The 21,825-nt window shown below is 41.5% G+C and overlaps 1 protein-coding gene across 10 annotated transcripts in view; it reads left to right on the forward strand.

Annotated features, from left to right (window-relative positions):
* The first annotated feature begins 8,787 nt into the window (after nt 1-8,787).
* NCOA3 (nuclear receptor coactivator 3) overlaps nt 8,788-21,825 on the forward strand; it is a 119,027-nt gene continuing 105,989 nt past the window's right edge. For 7 of the 10 annotated variants that reach the window (XM_089897023.1, XM_089897025.1, XM_089897026.1 and 4 more), the window contains exon 1: nt 8,788-8,937. The gene's annotated coding sequence lies outside the window, so the exon portion shown is untranslated. The remainder of the gene's footprint in view (nt 8,938-21,825) is intronic. The other 3 variants (XM_089897027.1, XM_089897028.1, XM_089897029.1) reach the window with 2 other exon arrangements.

A 21,825-nucleotide genomic window follows, 5' to 3' on the forward strand; every position in this document is an offset into this window, starting at 1 on the left:
AACAACAGCAAAAAACAACTGCCATTATGCTAAAGAACATACTTCCTTGTCTCCTCCCCACGCCCCCCTCTGGTCCCATTCCTCTGCTGGTTCTGAGAAGCTCCTAAGCTTGACATCATTGAGGTCATGTAGAAAGAGTTTATTAGTGAGATCTTTGCTTCCTTCTTTGTATTTTGCGATTACTAATACCTATTAAAACATTGCTTTAAAGTGAGAGGTACAAGGAAATTCACTGTAAGAGTAAAAGAAAGGAAACCTGAATGTCTACTAGTAACATCCACGTACTTATAACAGTTGTTAAAAAAAAAAGGCCAGACAGCTCTCTATGAACCTTACCATAAAGGTCCTTGTGGGGCAATTTCCATGATACATTATTAAGTGATACAACAAGTGTTGAAACATGGTGGGCAGTAGGCTATTGTATGTACAAGAAGCAACACACATAATAAGGTTGTGTGTATGCAAAGACTGTCTCTAGAAGGACAAATAAGAAATGGTGACAGTGGTGTCCCTGGAACACAGGTGGGAGAGACTTACTTTCCACTGTTTACGTTTTTATACCTTTTGAGTTTTTACCATTATTTAAAATTTCTTCTTTTTCGTATCTCTGAACAAGATATGAGACAAGATAGGAAAATTTCACAATTGCATTAACCACAATAGGTACTTAAAAAAAATAGTTTTATTGAGATAGGATTCACATACCATAAAATCCACCCTTTTAAAGTGTACACGTCAGTGTTTTTAGCATATCCATAGAGTCACACAACCATCACCACTTTCTAATTTCAGAATATTTTCATCAGCCTAAAAAGAAACCCAGCACCCTGCTCTCAGCAACTAACCACCAGCCCCCCATCCTCTGATCCCTAGCAACCAATAATCTACTTTATGTTCTGTAGATTTGCCTATTTTGAACATTTCATCTAAATGGAATCATATAGCATGAGGCTGGCTTCTTTCACTTAGCATGATGTTTTCAAGGTTCACCCATGTTATCAGTACTTTGTTCCTTTATTTTTTAAAAAAAATATTTATTTATTTATTTTTGGCTGCGTTGGGTCTTAGTTCCGGCACTCGGGATCTTCGTTGAGACATGCGGGATCTTTTGTTGCGGCGTGCAGGCTCCAGGGTGCGTGGGCTCTGTTCTTTGCGGCACGTGGGCTCTAGTTGAGGCGCACAAGCTCAGTAGTTGTGGCGCGCCGGCTTAGTTGCCCCACAGGATGTGGGATCTTAGTTCCCTGATCAGGGATCGAACCTGCGTTGCCTGCACTGGAAGGCGGATTCTTTACCACTGGACCACCAGGGAAGTCCCTTTGTTCCTTTTTATTACCTAATAATATTCTACTGTATGGAGAGACCACTTTGGCTTAACCATTCATCAGTTGATGGTCACTTGGGTTGTTTCCATTTTTGGCCATTACGAATAATGTGGCTATGAAGATTTCTGTACAAGTTTTTGTGTGGACATATGTTTGAAATCCTCTTGGGTATATACCTAGGAGTGGAATTCCTGGGTCATGTGGCAACCCTACATTTCACGTTTTGAAGAACTGCCAAACTGTTTTCCAAAATGGCTGCACCATTTTATAGACCCACCAGCAGCGTGTACACGTTCCAATTTCTCCTCATCCTTTCATCCTCGCCAACACTTAAAAAATGTTTTTTAAGCATAGGGTAGCAAATTATTTCTTCCTAAAACAAATGCATTTAAGAAGTAAATCTCAGGGACTTCCCTGGTGGTCCAGTGGCTAAGGCTCCGCTCTCCCAATGCAGGGCGCCTGAGTTTGATCCCTGGTCAGGGAAGTAGTTCCTGCATGCCGCAACTAAAGATCCCACATGCTGCAACGAAGATCCCGCATGGGGCAATGAAGATCCCACATGTGGCAACTAAGACCCGGTGCAGCCAAAGTAAATAAATATTAAAAAAAAAAGAAGTAAATCTCAGAAAGATGGGACTTCCCTGGCGGTCCAGTGGTTCAGATTCCGTGCTTCCAATGCAAAAGGCACAGGTTCCATCCCTGGTTGGGAAACTAAGATCCCACATGCTGTGTGGCATGGCCAAGAAAATATATTAAAAAAAAAAAAAAAAGAAATCTCAGAAAGAAAAAAAGCCAAGAGTTAGCTGGGCTTAAAATTCTTCTAGCTGTGGAAAGTCATTTGCAGGTTGTAGGGAGGGGAAGGTCTGTTGCAGCCAGCTCTGGTGCCAATTTCAACGGGCTCCTGTGCCACCTCTGGCACAAAAATCACAGGTTGCTATCCCCTGACCTTGGTTTAAAGCAAGAGGCATGAATAAGGTTACTCTGGATCGAAAGGCTTGGACAGCTCTGTACTACCAGAAATGTGCCTTAAATGTGATTCTTCACAGAGGTGTTTCCCCCCTTTTAAGCAAAACAACACACTAAAGCATCCATTGCCTCTAAATCTCTTCTGTCTGTCTGTACCCCTTCAGCTGTGTGTCCTACCTGGAGAGAGGAGTGGTTCAGAGTAGTCTGGGCATGGGGCCTGGGCCAGTTCATTTTCAGATTAAGTATTTTGAAACAGAGTTTTAGGCATGTACAGGGTTTAGGTATCCACCCGAACAATCTATTTTCACTTGCAGGGAAATTTCAGACTGCAATCACTATAATGACGCAAAATGCGGCGAAAAGGAGGAAATTGTTCCCAACCTTTGGATATTAATCCCTGCAAGCCCCAACTTTGGAACTGCCATCCATAATCATTATTAACACTTATTGAGGGACTTCCTTGGTGGTGCAGTGGTTAAGAATCCGCCTGTCAGTGCAGGGGACGTGGGTTTGATCCCTGGTCCGGGAAGATCCCACATGCCGCGGAGCAGCTGGGCCCGTGCACCACAACTACCGAAGCCCGCATACCTAGAGCCCGTGCTCCGCAACAAGAGAAGCCACCGCAATGAGAAGCCCGCGCATTGCAACGAAGAGTAGCCCCCACTCGCCGCAACTAGAGAAAGCCCGCACGCCGCAACAAAGACCCAACACAGCCAAAAAACTCCATAATAATAATAAAATACATTAAAAAAAATTTTATTGCAGGTGTACTTTGTGTTTGACACTGTTCTTTGGGCTTTTACCGTATTGTTTTATTTAAATCCTCATAATAGTCCTATGAAATAGGTATTATTATTATCATTGTGGTTCCCATTTTAGGAAGTGGAGGCACAGGAAGTCCAAGTAACTGGTCATCAGCATACAGGTTTATAAGTAGCAGAACCAGCTGAGCAATTCAGGCAGTGACTGCTAAAGCCCACACTCTTATCCACTAGGCTATATGGTCATACAGTGAAAGAGGGAAGAATATAGGGGACTGTGAGAAAGGCAGGGACAGAAGCAGAGCCTCTGCTGGCTGGACCAGACAACTGAGAAGCATTCACTCATCCAATTATTTAAAGCCTGTCGCTGAAGTAGTAAATGCTTAGGTTCCCAGATTCCCTTGCAGCGAGGTTGACCCTGTGGCCTATACCTCCACTGTAATGAGGTGGAAGGGGATGTTTGTTTGGGGGTTGGAGGACACTGAGAGGGAAGGGAGTAATTTTGGGGAAGAGTTTTATATAGGAAAATAAATTGAGAGATATAACGTCTCTCTTGACATCTATTCACTCTTCTGCTTCCTGCATTTGGACTTGATGGTGAGTTGATGTGATGTTTCAGCTGTGGCAGCCATCTTGTGTCCATGAGGCTGTGAACTAAGGACAGAAAGCAAATATTCTGAAGATGGTGGAGCAGAAGAGTTGTAATATCCTGTTCTTTGATGAACACACTCTGAAACTCTACCTTTAGACAAGTTTGTATGACAATTAAATGTCTTTATTGTTTTTGTGTCTCTGGAGAGGCAGTAAAGCATAATAGTTAAGAACATGAGCTTGTGAGCTCTGGTTTATATCCTCACTCTAGCAATGAGTGCTCATACTCTTGGGCAAATTAATTCCTTGTTCAATTCCCCCCTTTACTCATCTGTAAAATGGAGATAATAAAAGCCCATTGTTAGGGTCACTGTGAAGGTTAAATGAACTAATATATGTAAAGGACTTGGAATAGTGCCTGGTAAGTATAGGGTTTCTATGAGTGCTGGCTAGTACAATCTTTTTGCTGCTATAAGTACCCCCTCCCCCTCTGCCCAAACTTTTAATTTTTATTTTGGAAAATTTCAAGTCTACAGAAAACTTGCAAGAATAATGAATAAACACCTATGTACCCCTGAAACTAGATCTACTAATTGATAAAATTGTGTTGCATTTGCTTACATGCACTCTGTGTGTGCATGCGTGCATGTTTGTGTATATGTGTGTATTTTTTTTTCCCCATGTGAATCATTTGAGAGTAAGTTGTAGGCAGGCTACTTAGCATTATTATCAGTCTGGTAATGTGTTACTTGATTGATTTCCTTTCTTTTTTCCCATTGTTTTCCTCCTCCCTCCTTTCTTCTTCCGTTCTTTTTTTCCCCACAAACACTTACTAATTGCCTGCTATAGGTCAGGTGCCAATCTAAGTAAGGGAGTCATTGCAGTGAACTAAACAGACAAATTTCCTACCCTCTTGGAGCTTACAGTCTAGAGAGGGAGATGGATAATTAAAAAAAAATTGAAATACTGTTGGGACTTCCCTAGTGGCACAGTGGTTAAGAGTGCCTGCCAATGCAGGGGACACGGGTTCGAGCCCTGGTCCAGGAAGATCCCATATGCCACAGAGCAACTAAGCCCGTGCACCACAACTACTGAGCCCGCGCGCCTAGAGCCCGTGATGCACAACAAGAGAAGCCGCCGCAATGAGAAGCCTGTGGACCGCAACAAAGAGTAGCCCCTGCTCACGGCAACTAGAGAAAGCCCGTGCGCAGCAACGAAGACCCAACGCAGCCAAAAGTAAGTAAATAAATAAATAAATGTATTTTAAAAAAAGATTTCCTTAACAAAAATTCAGATAGTGTTAATCATAATGAAGAAATTAAGGCAAGGTTATGTGACTCTGGGGTGTGTGTGTGTGTGTGTGTGTGTGTGTGTGTTGCTTTAGAAGCTCTACCTGAGGAGGAGACATTTTAGCAGAGATCTGAGTGACAATGGGGAGCAAGACAGGAAGAAAGAAAATTCCAGACGGCAAAGGGAACAGCAAGTGAAAGGCCCTGAGGCGTGCTTGGTATGTTCAGGAAACATCAAGAATGTTAGTGTCTGGCATGGGGTAAGAAATATGAAGAGATAGATTATAGCTAGTGGGAAGCAGCCTCATAGCACAGAGAGATCAGCTCAGTGCTTTGTGACCACCTAGAGGGGTGGGATAGGGTGGGAGATGCAAGAGGGAAGAGATATGGGGATATATGTATATGTATAGCTGATTCACTTTGTTATAAAACAGAAACTAACACACCATTGTACAGCAATTATACTCCAATAAGGGTGTTAAAAAAATGCAAAACAAAAGCAAAATAAAAAAAAAATCAGTTAGGGTCTGGGTTTTATCCCAAATGCCATGGGATGCCATGGAAACAGGAGGGAAGGGGGCAGGGCACAACCTCTAAAAGAATGACATAGCCATTGAGGACACGGCAAAAACTGGTTAGAACCAACTAAGTCCAAGACGGTGGAAAATTTGACTTCCAGTAGACCTTGAGCCTCATTATATGCTCATTGTAATACATTGGCATGTTAAACGACACAACCACCAGCGCCATGACAGTTCCTAGGCTAACCATAAAAGGCCAAAAAGTGGGCGGTGGCCCAATTCCTTGAAAACTCTGCCCCTTCTCCAAAAAAGGTGGAATAATCCTCCCACTCATTAGCCTATGAAATTACCCAGCCCATAACAACTAACCATCCCATATTTTGGGGCTCTCACCTTATGTGATGGCCCACACTCTGTCTGTGGAGTGTGTTTCTCTCTATAAATAAATCCACTTCTTACCTATCACTTTGTCTTTCACTAAATTCTTTCTGTGATGAGACATAAAGAACCTGAGCTTCATTAAGTCCTGAGACCAGGTGTGTGATCTCACTTAAAAGACAGTGGGTTCTCAAGAAACAAGAAAAATCTCAAATAAACAATCTAACCCTACACCTAGAGCAACTAGAGAAAGAACAAAGAAAGCCCAAAGTCAGTAGAAGGAAAGAAATCATAAAGATCAGAGCAGAAATTAATGAAATAGAAATGAAGGAAACAATAGCAAAGATCAGTAAAACTAAAAGCTGGTTCTTTGAGAAACAAAATTGATAAACCCTTAGCCAGACTCATCAAGAAAAAAAGGGAGAGGATGCAAATCAATAATATTAGAAATGAAAAAGGAGAAGCAACAACTGACACGGAAGAAATACAAAGGATTATGAGACTACTGCAAACAACTATATGCCCATAAAATGGACAACCACGAAGAAATGGACAACTTCCTAGAGGAGCACAAGCTTCTAAGACCGAACCAGGAAGAAATAGAAACTATGAACAGACCTATCACAAGTAATGAAATTGAAACTGTAATTCAAAATCTTCCAACAAACAGAAGTCCAGAAAAAAAAAAAGAAGAGTGGGTTCTGGCTAGGTTCAAGTCCCGCTCTGTGTTGTGCAGTTTCACCATTGGAACATGTTCAGGTTGGAAGTGGCCTAATTTAATGTATGGTTTTTGAAAGATCCCTCTGGCTGCTGAGTGGGGGAGTGGCTTATAGGATGACTAATGAGAGAAGCAAGGAGAGCAGCTGGGGGACAGCTGCAGTTGTGCAGGTGAAAGGTCACCCAGGGTCTTAGTATTTCATCTCTGGGTTCTCAACATATAACATGGTACTTGGTATCTGTTGTTTGATGAGCAAATATTGACTGCGTCCATACTATTGCTAAGCTCTGTTGTGGGTGTTAAGAATATATCAGCGAACAGAAGACACAAAAGCCCTACCTTCAGGGAGCTTTCATTCTAGTGAGGAAAAGAGGTAATTAGCACCATAAACAAAATTACCCGGTGTTTCCGATGATAGAAAGTGCTACAGAGAGAAATGAAGCAAGGAGGAGGGGTAGGGGAAGCTGGGATTGAAGTAGGTGGGAATTGAAAATAGAGAAATTAGGGAAGGCCTCACCGAAGCAGTGACATTTGGACAATGACCATGGGAGAGGTGAGTGATTTGGATTTTCTGGAGAAAAGTGAGCTAGGCAGAAGAAATAGCAAATGCAAGATCTTTAAGGCCAGAGTGTGCTAGGTATGTTGGAGGGACCCCAAGGAGTCCGGTGTTCCTGGAATACAGTAATGAGTGGATGAGAAGTAGGTGATGAGCTTAGAAGGGGGAGGGGAGGGCAGAGACAGGTTGTATGGGGCTCTTCAGGTAACTGCAAAGAATTTGGAAGACAGACATAAAGTGACTTGGTTTTTACTAGGACCCCTCTGGCTGCTGTGCTGAGAATAGACTCCAGGGGAAAGAGTGGAATGCAAGCAGGGAGAACAGTGAGGCAGCTACTGCAGTAGTCCAGGTGGGAAATGGCGGTGGTGGAGCTAGCAAGTGGTTATTTATTTTATTCTAGTCATGCTCAAGACATTTAATACTGATTAAATATTCTTATCTAGTATACAGTCCATATTAAAATTTCCCCCCAAATCTTTTTTATAATAAACAAACAAAACCTGGATTCAGCCAAGGCCCACCTATTGCATTTTTAAAAGAATTAATTAATTTTTATTTTTGGCTGCCTTGGGTCTTTGTTGACGTGCGTGGGCCTTCTCTCTCTTCATTGTGGTGTGCGGGCTTCTCATTGCAGTGGCTTCTCTTGTTGCATAGCACCACCTCTAGGCACGCGAGCTTCAGTAGTTGTGGCATGCAGGCTCAGTAGTTGTGGCAGGTAAGCTCTAGAGCGCAGGCTCAGTAGTTGTGGTGCACGAGCTTAGCTGCTCCGCCTCATGTGGGATCTTCCCAGGGCCAAGGCTAGAACACATGTCCCTTGCATTGGCAGGTGGATTCCTAACCACTGCGCCACCAGGGAAGCCCTGCATTTGGTTCTCACCTTTCACGCTTGGATATTTTTACGAGTCCAGGCTAGGCATTTTGTAGCATGCCTCACCATTCTGGATATGCCTAATTGTTTTTTTCATAGTTATGTTCAGGTTAGCTTTTTTTGTTTTTTGGCAACAATACTACGGAGGGGGCGTTACATTTTCTCCACTGCATCATATCAGAAGACGCATAATTTCAGTTTGATCCATTATTGGTGATGCTAAGTGATAGTGACTGGTGATTTGATCGCTTGGTTAAGGTGTTGTCTGCCAGATCGCCCCAGTGCAAAGCCAGCTGTTCCCCTTTGTAGGTGCTGTGTACTCCGTGGGTTGATATTATACTTTGGGACTGAATAAATCGTGAATATACTATTGCCCGACAACCTTTCACCCAGTGACTTTAGCATCTAATGAACAGCTCCGTGGCTTCTGACCTTGTGCCTCAGTTTGCTCATTTGAACACTGAGTCTAACAGTGGTCCCTAAGGGATGCTTGTTTTGAGGATCAGTGCTTGGCACACAATAAACGCTCCATAAGTGTTAGATATTACTGGACAAAAACAAGTATGAAAAAATTAAGGACAAGGCTAGGGTTGCACTCCAGTTTCCCGGATCCCGCCGCGGGTCCCAGGCGGTAAGTGAGCGAAAGCGGCCCCGAAGTCCACTCGGCCACGCCCTCGCGACACGGAAGCCTGACCGGGCGGGACCACCCAGCGCCCCGGCCGCGCAAGGCCCCCTGGGACCGGTAGTGCTGGGCGTGGCCGCGAGACTACATATCCCGGCGGCCCCCGCGCCTCGGGTCCCGCGGCTACTGCCTCAGCCCTTCCACAGTAACGGCGGCGGCTGCGGCTGCTGAGTTTGTGGCGGCGGCGGCGGCTGCAGCGGCTGCAGCGGCTGCTGGCTGATCGCTGAGTGCTGAGCGGAGAGTTTCCAATTTAAAGCCGAGCTGCGAGGAAAATGGCGGCGAGCGGTGAGTGGAGATAAAGGAAGAGCGGCGGCGGGCAAGGGGGTGGAGTGCGAGGCGGAGGGAAGAGGGCGAGTCTCCCGGGCTGCGGCGAGCCGGCGGCTCCGGCTCCGCCGAGGCGCTGCGGGACGCGCCGTGCGGGGGGCGCGCGGAGATAGTTTCGGCGTGTCGGGGCCGCGCCGCTTCCCCGCAGCCTGGGGGCGGCCCGCGGCCGGAGGAGGGGTGTCGAGGTTAGGCGGCAGCTGGCTTGGGAGTGCGAGGGGTGTCCCCGCGTGGAGGGGTCACCCCGAGGAGTTTTGGGGGGGACCGCGGGGGTCCATTTTTCCCGCCTGTCCCTAAAGTTTTACCCTCCCGCAGCCCTCGGGGTGCTTTTGAAAGCTCCCCGCGACCCCTCCTCCCGCTGCCTCGGCGTCTCGTAGTTATTCGGAAGAATCAGGGGGAGGGGGGAGCCGCACAGACCCCCCGCTCACCCCCAGCCCAGCCTCCAAGTCGTACTGAGAATCGGGTTGGATTTTGTTGCCGTGTTTCCTCCTGCACTTGGGCATTTTAAATATTTTAACACGAATTATCTGCGGGATTTCCATTTTGGGCACGGGTAGGTTCTCAGCAGTTTTTCTCAGTAAAAAGGCATTTTGCTACCTCGGGTGTGAAGGCTGGGAAATGGCAAGTGGAAGTTAGTGGATTAAATTTGGGATTGGGCTGTCTTTATTATTACTCTTTTTTTCTTGTCTCCATGTCTAATCTTCTTACGTACATTGATTCAATTTGTGATGGTTTAAGTAGTTTGTCTTAAACATGCTTTAGAAAAACAACCCACGAGTAGTTGGAGGGCTTAGTTGCTTCCTAGGCAGTTTGAGGGCACTCAGGGTGGAAAAGTTAACCAAAAGAGCAGCTGTGAGAGGCAGAGAGCATCGTCTCGAAATCTCACTAACAGGAGGAATTGGGGCTTCTCAAATGGAAAGACACGAAAGGTCTGAAATTCTCTCGAAGTCGGAACTTTTTTTTTCTCTCTCTCCTTCCCGAATGTGAAGACTTCCTTCTTGCACTTTTTGAGCAGCAGCGCTTCAAAGCCAACCTGTTTTTGTTATTAAGCTCGTACCGTAAAGAAACAGGAAGGCAAGTACCAGCTGTGTCTTGCTGCAGCGGTTTGAAATGGAGTTGAATGAGATGAGTGAGATTGCTTCATCTCCTTGATTCAGACGCCTGCTCTCGGATCCACCTAGCTGGTCCCTGGCTGCGGGAACGCATCACTTATTTGTTGCAGTAGGTTATTTAGAGGATGGTGGGGGGAAAAAAAAAACGTAAGTCTTGTGATTGACGCATAAACCAAAATGTGAAATGGAAATCTGTAAGTTTGTGTTCTTGAAAACAAATTCAGTTATTGCTTGTTAGTTTAGGTTAGGTTATACCCAATATAACTGGTCTAGGGACAACTGGGAGGGTACAAAAAGAAAAACGAACCTCTGTCCTACTCTAAACCCTCCAGTTCCCATTCCCAGGAGGCAACGACTGTTACTGGTTTCTAGAGTATTCTTGGTTTTTGGAATAATTAAAGAATTTTCATTCGAAACACACCCCTGTTGGATACCAAAAGCAGGGAAAAAGAATGAACCAAAGAAAGGGAAGATGGGGTGGGAATACTGCTTTCTCTTTACTGTCTTCAACAATTGTCGCTGGCGATTAGAAAAGCTCTTCCAAACTTACTGCTTATGTTGCCTTATCTTTTAGCACCCTTAAGGAAATAACAATCTGTCGGGCTTTAGGGTGAAGAACCCTGCCAGGGTTCATTGTTTGTATGTAAGATGAAGCCTCTGTAACATGTAAAATGATACTGAACACTATAGCTTCTGTTACTGGAGGTTGCTTCAGGTTCTGCATTTAAATGAGCAGTAATCTAGATTGCCTGCGATCCTAAATTATAGGGGAATTTTATGTATCAATAGAAATGACTTAACTGTCTAATCAGCATTAAAAAAAAGGCATAGCTTCTGATATATACAAGTACATATTGGACATGAGGATTGTGGACTAAGTGGGAAGCTGTAATGTTTCTAGAGCAGTTACAGGAAATGTTTCTACCATAAAATATTCCTTCACTACAGAGGCTTTGAAAATGCATAACAACCGTAGTATAATTAACAGGATTAAAAAAAATGTTTTAGAATGCTGTTTTTAAATTTATCAACACTAACTGTTCATTAAAAAAAATTCAATGATATTAAAGATTAGGGGATTAGGGATTATATTAAATATATTTTGAAAGTGAGTATGCTGTGTTTTCCCCATATAGAAATTATTTCTATACATCGCCATCCCCCACCCCCAAGCAAATAAATTAGAATTCATTCAATAAAGAGTGAATGTTCTGTTGGACCCTGGACCCTTTTTCTAGGAGTCATGTAAATAAAAAATAGTTGCTGAAATGATTACTTACCAATGCCTTCTTGATTGGTCATTTGAAGTAAACTTTCTTACTATGTCAGGGACATATTAAAGATAAAGAGGTTTATTTTTCTTTTAAATTCAGTCCTTTGAGCATTAGTAGTATGATCCTATATAGAATAGTTCCTTTTAACTTGAAGACTAGTAGGTTTTTGAGAAGTCTTCTAAAAGAATGACTTATATTTTAGCTTGGACAATAGGGTAAGATAAAAAACCCAAACTCCTATTGTCCTATCCCTAATTGGCGTTAAAATAAACGGCTTTAGGGTTTCTTTCTACAATTTTTTCAGACTGTATAATTTCAAGCCTTGGCCAGAGGATGTGGACTACTTTTGAAAACTTTTCATTTGTTGCAAGTTTAGAATGAATATAGCCTCCAGTGGCTGTCTACACAGCCAAGTGACCACAATTTAACACAATTGTTACTCTTTAAATGCTACCTAGGCCTAGAAAAACAGGAGTTGTTGATCATGATTGAAGAGGAACTGGAGATTCTCAAAGGTTAAACTAGGGAGTACCTGTCCCAGTTTGGTTTGAATTTACTATACTCTGTGGTGTAGAATATTCCTTTTTTGCATTATTGAGTGGTTAAAGCTCTGGGAGCAGGAAATTAGTATTGGAAATGTATGTTAACTTTTCTTTTTCCTCATAGTTCAACACTTTAAGGAAATAGGTGAGTGTATGTTAGTTTAGATTCTCAGGGATAGCATTGAGGTTGAGTGCTGCAGTAAAATGTTGGCATTTTTTCCTTTATGAGTGCTTTTTGGGGTGGGGGAGGGGATTACAAAATGAACCTTTTACAGTTCAGGTGGAGGAGGGGTTCGATTGTACTGAGGTTTATTCCTTCACTTTGTTAATGATAGCTAGGTAAATTCATTTGGCCCATTGGTTTTCTGACAGGGTTTCTGGGAGAAGATTATTTTGGGTTAAGGATGTAATTTATCTAGAGCCTAACCTTATTTTCAGCTCCCTAACAAATGATGGAATTGACTTGAATTTAATCGCCTTGCCCTTTCCAATCTTCTGGTGGAAAGTTGTTAAATGAACAGGAAAATTGCCAGAAGATACACAGCGGAGTTGAAAGGAAGACCCGCAGTGTCTAGAAGGCTGATTTATCCACAAACCGGATAATCTTAGACTACATACTGCCAGTTCCCAATTTCGTCAGTATTAACTCAGTTTGGTAGGTTCTTCGGTCTAGGTCAATTTACAGAGGGACAGTAATAAAGGTTTATTTAACTACCTGTGTAGTAAACTTTGTGGCCTAGAGGAAAAGGAAAGAAGTCTGACCTAACTGGCACAAAGGCTTTACCTATTTCAAAGAATGGTCTAAGAGCAAATGGACTAGTGTTTCCTGTTTGTCCCTTTTCCTATTTTTCATTAGGAACATCAGTGTCCTATGTTTTTCTTTTCTGTTAATATTTTTTATTGATATGTTCTAGGAAAGAGTGTGACTTTACTGTTCACCTATGAAGGAATTCTTCAGAAAATTTTAATCTCTCTAGTTAGAGACTGCAAGTGAGGGCTATGAAACTTCACTTTTTGGAAAGTAGGCTGACTAGATGACTAAATTTAACCTCTTCATCATCCACATGATGAGAGAATATTGGCCTGGGTATCACATAGTAATGGATAATCTGCTCCCTGCGGCTTTGCTTTTGGTAGCTATGGCAGCTGAGTAGGAGTGGTAGATGGATAGATGGGAAAGGACTGCAGAAGTCAGCATAATCCTCAATTAGGATAAGCCTCATGGTTAATTGAACGTTGAGTGTACAGATTAAATCCCATTATAACAAACTCCGGGGAACTAGCTAAATTATTTTGTTGTACTGGGATTGAGCTTTATTGAATATTGTTTGAAATAAATTGGTCTTTTTGTTAGAGATGTGGGAAAATTTTTTATTTGTTTCTTATGGCAAACTGTTTATTGTAACAATTTGACAAGTTGTTACTCATGAGTCAGTGTGTTTCACCTTCATTTTTAATGCTTTTGCCTTTAAAAAGGAACCCACTGTGAGCTGGGCAGATAATTTATCCCCCATCCTCCCCCCATGTCTCTGTCTAGAGTAGCTCCATTAGTTTATCTCAACAACCAAGTAAGTTTATTAGTAAGTACTACTGCCACGATCCAAGTGTGGTCATAGGAAATGGGAAATTCCCCAGGTTTCCAGGTGACTGCTGCTGGTCATTTTTTTCTGCCCCTGAAAATTTTAAAGATAAAATATACCTCATTTTAGTGTGAACTATTCTTTGTCAGCAATAATTAAGGTAACCCTTTTCTGTTCGGCTCAATGTAGTTTTAGACCTTTAGATTTCTATATGGTATTGTTAAAAAGAATGAGATGGTAATGTAATCTTTAAGATTCTTCCATATAAATGTGGAGTTTTTCAGAAATAGGGTTAATAAACATGAGAAAAATACTGTTCTTATGCTTGGCCAGAAATACACTTTTTTCTTTCTGTCCTCTAGTTTTAGATTGGTGTTTGTCAGACTTCAGGCGTTTACATCCTACCTTCATATCTAAAGCTAACATTTTTAGTTTGCTTAGAGCATTTTGATTGGGTGCAGCAAGACATTTTTGAAGTCATTCTTTTAAATAGATGTCCCATGAAGGAGGGAAAATCTGAAAGAGGGAATTTCAAAGCAACCCAACCAGTGTTTTGAAAGTTCTCAAGTCTTAAGAATAATGACTGACTAGTAGGCAGGAAGCCTGCAGTTGTATTGTGGTATTGTTCCTCCATCTTGTGCATTTGAGAACTTGAGTACAAAAGAGGAGAAAGCTTGGGGAAGGGGAAGAAAGGGTTTTAACATACAAGAAAAGGGGAGGGGGGAGACTTTTAGAGTAAATATTCTTTGCTCTTCTGTTTAAGTGAAATCTAAAACCAAGTAATTTTTACTTTGAGAGGAAATGTTTATCAAAATCTAAGTGTCCAAAACCGACATTTTTATAAAAGAGAGTTGTTATTGGTGGAAAGAGCAGTGATCATATGCCCAGTTTTAAAACAATTTTAATTAAAAAAAAAACCCTACACGAGAAGACCTTTAAATATTTCCCCCTTTGTTACCTGAGCAGTATCATCTGTTAGCTTGTTATTTTGAAAAGAATAGTACCAGTGAAGAGTTTGAGAATAATTTGCAAGTTTGTACTCTGAGATTGCAAATCAACCTCTCTAGGTCTGCTTTTAAATTTATAACACAAAAAGGTGGAGTATATGATCTTCCAAGGTTCCTTGTATTAGAAAATCCTATAAACTTAAAACATCGTATAGATACGTAGAATGGCCTTAAAATTTTTTTTTTTGTCAAATATTAAATGGATTGAGCAGTTTATGCCAGATAATGGTGTGAAGATGCAGGTTTCTGTGCTGACTCATGAGTTTGGGAACAGGATGACTTTGAGATCCTGATTTCACCACAGTAATATATGATACAAGGGCAAAATTTGTGTTGTGTGTGTGTTGGGGGCCAGGAGGGAGAGACTCTTCAACATCTTCCTTCTGGTGTAAGAAAATGAAGTCATATTTTCTTTACTCTCAGTAAAGCTGTCATCATCAGTGAAATGGATTATTGAATTTAAGTCACCCTGTAGAGTAGCTACATCAGCTTGGTTTCGTTTCTAGATTGAAATTTGGCAACTGTATTTGAAAATACTTTAAGGATAACCCAGTTTTCTCTTAACCAGATTGTGTCTAAATTTACTACACACTCGCTGCTCCAACCAGACTCATCTCTCTCCCCTTTTACCTGCCTGGTGGTGGTTGTGCTTTATGACAGTACTTTCATCCCATCCAAGAGAGTCGGCTCCATTGCTGTCAGAGCAAGTGTTTGGCTGCATCTAGGAAAATCTAACTTCACACAGTAACTCCACACACACATTGCATCTATTGGAGGGTCACTGGTATCTTTTCATATGAGACAGGACTATTAGTATATTAAGTTTTACACATAATTTCGCTGGGAACCAGTAACGTTAATTCAGGAAGCTACTTTCAAAGCGCATAACCACATCGAGAATGGTGGAAGCCTTAGGTGTGTGGGCCCCAAATTAGGTGAACCTGAAATCATGAACTTGCCCAGTACCTTCAGTCTCCCTTTTTTTTAACCATAGTACAAAATAGCTCCCACGTGTGACTTCTAAAACTGACTTTCATTCTACTGTTCTCTTACCTCTGAGGCCTTAAGCTTCAATCATTTTTCTTTTATAGCTTCAGTCATCTTTAATTGGCTACTGCTTGGCTGCTGCCCACTCCTCCATAAACACACATACTTAATCAGTGTTTATTAAGCTTGTACTATTTAAGGCACTCAGAGTTAAAAAGGTTTTGACCTCCAAGTGCACACAATCAATCAGGTACTCACATCACTTCAGAACAAGGTAATCTGTTTTGCCTATAAAGATCTTGGAGAAGTTCAGTGGAGGAAAGGGACCAGGTGATCAGGATGCAGGGCTTTGAAGAATGACTGATTTTATTCTGGAGAGAGCACAGTTCCTCTTGGTGAGAAATCATTAGCAAGAGTGCAGAGATAAAACATTTCAAGACTTGATTATTTAAATATTCAGTTATGGGGGCTTCCCTGGTGGTGCAGTGGTTAAGAATCTGCCTGCCAATGCAGGGGACTCAGGTTCGAGCCCTGGTCCAGGAAGATCCTACATGCCGTGGAGCAGCTGAGCTCGTGTGCCACACAACTACTGAGCCTGCGCTCTGGAGCGGGAGAGCCACAACTGCTGAGCTCGCATGCCACAACTACTAAAGCCCACGTGCCTAGAGCCCGTGCTGCGCAACAAGAGAAGCCACCGCAATGAGAAGCCCGCCCACCGCAACGAAGAGTAGCCCCCGCTCGCCGCAGCTGGAGAAAGCCTGCGCACAGCAACAAAGACCCAACGCAGCCAAAAATAAATAAATAAATACATTTATATATAAAAAAATTCAGTCATGTGATTTTGCTTTTTTTTTTTTTTGCGGTACGTGGGCCTCTCACTGTTGTGGCCTCCCCCCGTTGCGGAGCACAGGCTCCGGACGTGCAGACTTAGCGGCCATGGCTCACGGGCCCAGCCGCTCCGCAGCATATGGGATCTTCCCGGACCGGGGCACGAATCTGTGTCCCCTGCATCGGCAGGCGGACTCTCAACCACTGCGCCACCAGGGAAGCCCTGATTTTGCTTTTGGAGACTCCTATTGATACATTTTTCTTAAATATATTTTCATTCCAGTTTCTAAAAGTAGTCCAGACCCTTTATTTCTAGATTACTATAATAGCTTTCCAGTTAGTCTCTGCCCTTTCACTACTCCTGTTCTTCTGCCAGTTTAAACTTTTTAAACATTTTGATCACATTTTTTGCTTAAAAATCTGCAGAGTACAATCCAAATTCCTTAACCTAATGTTCAGTTCTTATCACAGTCTTTTTTTTTTTTTTAAATCAATCTTTCCCACTTTTGTTGCCCCTTGTTTCAGTCATGCTGATTTTTTCTGCTCTTTTCCCTTGCTATCTAGTCTAGTCATAAGGCCCGGCTCAGATCCTATCTCATTTAAGTAAATTTCCCAGACTACCACAACTGAAAATATAACTCTTATTTCCTGATATGAATCTTAATTATCTCCTTCTGTGCATGAGTATTTATTTTTTTAAGGGAGTTTTAAACTTTTTCATTTTATTATTTTTAAAATTTATTTATTTTTGGCTGCATTGGGTCTTAGCTGCTGCGTGCGGGCTTTTCTCTAGTTGCGGCAAGCGGGGGCTACTCTTTGTTGTGCTGCGTGGGCTCTAGGCACGTGGGCTTCAGTAGTTGTGGCACGCGGCTCAGTAGTTGTGGTGCATGGGCTTAGTTGCTCCGGGGCATGTGGGATCTTCCTGGACGAGGGCTCAAACCCGTGTCTCCTGCATTGACAGGTGGATTCGTAACCACTGCGCCAGCATGGAAGACCAAGAGCCAGTATTTATTGATCGGTAGGACGGATTCAGTCAAATTGTCTATTCTTTGAGATAGGGACCATTACTTTTATAAGCTTTTAAAATCCTCTTTTCAGTGATACTCACTTTAAGTCCCCCCCAAATGCTTGGTGTTTGAATGTGAAAGTTTCTAGAGTTCAGCCTTCAAGTCAAATTTTCTACTTGGAAATCGAGATAAAATTAGAGTCCTAATGGTTTGCTTGGGACTTATGTCTCCCTCGAAGAGTTGGCCCAGATAAATCATGTCTGGGCCTTAGAATACCACATTCTTATTTGCCACTTGCCCTAGGACTGAGCAGCCCTTCTGTAAGTTGCTCAAATGTTTTTATTCAGTACCACTGTTCTTCAAAGAATTGTGTTAAATGTTGTGGGCATTAAAATCCCTTTGTGATCTAGGAGTTTACAATCTAGCTGAGAAATGAGTATAATTGAAAAAACATAGTTGGAGCAACATAACGTGGTTCAGAAGTTCAGAGGAAGAAAAGGTCATTTTCAGCTGGGATTGTTAAGGAAACTTCATGGAGGAGATGGAGTAGATCTGAACGGAACTAATTGCTGCTTCTAATCTTCTCCCTTGCCCAATTCTTTTATTCTGTAGTGTTTACTTAACATAAAATTATATTGTTTTAAAAATTTCATTTAAAAATATATGTGAGGGCTTCCCTGGTGACGCAGTGGTTGAGAGTCCGCCTGCCGATGCAGGGGATACGGGTTCGTCCCCCAGGGGATACGGGTTCGTGCCCTGGTCCGGGAAGATCCCACATGCGGCGGAGCGGCTGGGCCCGTGAGCCATGGACGCTGAAAAAAAAAAAAAAAAAAAAAAAAAAATATATATATATATATATATATATATATATATATATGTGAAAAAGTGAAAGTAAGGCTCCTGCTACCCCTAAGTCTTTGGTCATTATAGCTCCCCCCCCCCCAAGGCTACTACTGTTAGAGGATAATTCTGTACATGGGATTATGGATGTCTCTTTAGTTTCTTTTTTTCTATTCTCTCACCCTCCCTTTTTATTTTTAATTAACAAATGGGAGCTTCCACTATTTTTATTTAGCAAAAGAACTTGGAGAGCCTTCTATATCTCATATTTTAAAAAGGCTGTGTAATATTCCATTGTATGAATGGATATAATTTATTTAACCAGTTCCTCATTGCTGTTTCCAATCTTTTATTATTTTGAATGATGCTACAGTGAACTATATGTAGATCTGTGTGCTGGTATGAGTATGTTTTAGTACAAAAGTCTTGGAAATGAAATTTTTGAATCAAAAGAAACGTACATTTAAAACTTTAATACCACTTACCCAGTTACCTCCAAAGAGGTTATACTAATGCTCTTGCCTTTTAACCATGAGAGTGACTGTTTCTCTTTTTTTATTTAATCTTTGAAAAGCTTGTCCTTTCATGTTGTTTGACTGCTTGAAGCCATGAAATCTTCTGTTGTTCTTTGTCTAAGAGTTTGCAACTGAACTCCTATGGAGTTCCCATAGCCTTTCATAATATGACTCTAATCTACATTTCCAGCATCATCTCCTTAATTCTATCTGTATATCTTATACTTTATTTTTATTATTATTATTATTTTTTTGGCTGCGCCACATGGCTTGTGGGTTCCAAGTTCCCTGACCAGGGATTGAACCCTGGCCCTCAGCAGTGAGAGCTGAGTCCTAACCACTGGACTGCCAAGGAATTCCTGTATCTGTATATCTTATACTTTAGTTGCAATTGTCTCCTTTGCTCTACCTTCCCCCTCTTACCCGAATAGAATTCTCTTTCCTGTGTTCTGATTCATATTCTTAGATATGAAAGATAAAAGCTGCCATTTATCGATTGCCTGTGTGCCTGGACCTTGTTCTGTGCTGCATGTACATGATCTCATTTAATAGTCTGGGTTTTTCGATGCAGAGCCCTTTTTTTCTTCTTCAGATGAAGTCATACACAAAACCCTATTCAAAGTAGAAAAGGTGAGTCTTTTAAAATTTATTTTCTAGGTTGAAATTTAAACTGCTTACTGGTTATAAGGACAGTGAAGATGAAACTTGTAATGAGTATAAAATTTGAAATTCGGTTATGAAGAGCTCTTATGGACCTAAATCCATCTCTGCCTCGAGTTTATTTCTGTATTAAAAAAACCCAACTCATACATAGATACAGTTCAAGATGGTCTCAGTTCAGAAATATTTTTTGAAATATATAACAGGTGCACATGGGATAAATTCAAAAGGTACCAAAGGATATACAGTGGAAAGTAAGGCACCTTCCTCAGCTGACTTCCCTATCCCCTGCCCAGAGGCAACCATTGTTACTCTAGGCATATAAATGCATGTGCTTAAAAACTTTAAGTTTAATGAATTTCTCCTATGTTTTGGGAAAAACTTTATATTGAAGTGTAATATACATTCAGAAAAGTGCACAGTGCAGTCTGATAAATTTTCATAAAATGAACACCAATGTAACTGGCGCTCAGAAGCCCTATTCTGGACTGTATACTTTTTAAATGATCTTGGAGAGGTTTCATATCTATATTTATAGCTACTAAGTTCTTTCTAATGGTTACACAGTGTTCCACTGTATGGATATATCATAATTTTTCCAGTTTCATATTACTACAAACAAAGCTGTAAGTGTATTCATACATGTTTCTTTGTTCTCATGTTTTGTCATGAAGTATATAAAAATTTGTAGATGGAGAATGCTACTTTAAAGACTATGAGGGGCTTCCCTGGTGGCACGGTGGTTGAGAGTCTGCCTGCCGATGCAGGGGACACGGGTTCGTGCCCTGATCTGGGAAGATCCCACATGCCGCGGAGCGGGTGGGCCCGTGAGTCAGGGCCACTGTGCCTGCGCGTCCGGAGCCTGTGCTCCGCAACGGGAGAGGCCACAATAGTGAGAGGCCCGCATACCGCAAAAAAAGAGAAAAGACTATGAATTTAAACTTTTTATAGATACTGCAGCTTGCTCCCTTTAGTGGTTGTATCAATTGACAAATCCACCGGCAGTGTGTGAAGTGCCTGATTCCCTCATCTCTGAGTAATATATTGTGGCATCAAATTTTATAGTTTGAGAAATTAAAGAAATCTTTTCATGTGTTTCTTCTAGTGCTTTTTTGTTTTTCTTTAACATAAAATAAAAAAGTGTAAAAAAAAAACCAACAAAAAACCCAGTTAGGATGTCAAACTGGTAGCATAGATTAATGAGGTGTGATAGACTATAATATGTTGTAACTGTATATATTTGTTCCTTTTAGTATATTTAAAGATGTTTAAAATGTACCTAGATAACATTTGGGTATGCTGTTTTAAATTTTAGAAATCTGCTTTATTGAGGTGTAATTTACTTATAATAAAATTCAGTCATTTTAAGTGTGCAGCTTGAGGTGTTTTTTTTATTTTATTTTAAGCAGAGGTCTTCTTAGAAGCCCATATGATTTAAATTTATTTATTTATTTATTTATGGCTGTGTTGGGTCTTTGTTTCTGTGCGAGGGCTTTCTCTAGTGTGGCAAGTGGGGGCCTCTCACTATCGCGGCCTCCCTTGTTGCAGAGCACAGGCTCCAGACACGCAGGCTCAGTAATTTTGGCTCACGGGCCCAGTTGCTCCGCGGCATGTGGGATCTTCCCAGACCAGGGCTCGAACCCGTGTCCCCTGCATTGGCAGGCAGATTCTCAACCACTGCGCCACCAGGGAAGCCCGCAGCTTGAGTTTTGATGAATGTAAACGGTTTTACCATCACCATAATCAGGATACAGAACATTTCCATCACCCCAGAAAGTTCTTGCTCATTTGCGTTCAGTCCTGTTCGGGGTTTTGTATTCAATCATCCACTGTTCTGCTTTCTATCACTATAGTTTGCTTTTTTCTTTTTTCTCCAACTTTGAGGTGTAATTGACAATTAATTAATTGCATATATTTAAATTGTACAATTTGGGTTTTGATGTGTATGTCTACCCATGAATCCGTCATAATTACAATAACGGAAACACCTGTTACCTTTGAAGTCCAAAATCTGATCCCTCCTGTATCCCTTTGTAATCCATCCCTCCCCCATCTTCAGGCAATTACTGATCTGCTTGGTGTTACTAAAGATTAGCTTGTATTTTTGAGAACTTTTAATATATGGAATTATACATATAGTATGTACATTTTCTTTGGGGGAGGCTGGCTTCTTTCACTTATAGTTATTTAGAGATTTATTCATGTTGCGTATGTTAATAGTTTCATTTTTTATTGTTTAGTACTATTGTGTTGTATAGCTATATCACAGGTTATTTATCTATTCACCTATTGAACAGTTGGGTTGTGTCCAGTTTTTAGTTATCAAAAATAGAGCTTTTATGACATTTGTGTTGCAAGGCTTTGTGTGAACAAATGCTTTCATTACTTTTGAGTAAGTGTCCAGGAATGGCATGGCTGGGTTATATGCTAAGTGTATGTTTAACATTTAAAAATTTTAAGAAACTGCCACATGTTTCTCAACACGATTGTACCATTATAT

The sequence above is a fragment of the Delphinapterus leucas genome, chromosome 15 (assembly GCF_059928025.1).
Source record: "Delphinapterus leucas isolate spDelLeu-1000000601 "Yukka" chromosome 15, BTC_Dleu_Yukka2, whole genome shotgun sequence".
Lineage (NCBI taxonomy): Eukaryota > Metazoa > Chordata > Mammalia > Artiodactyla > Monodontidae > Delphinapterus > Delphinapterus leucas.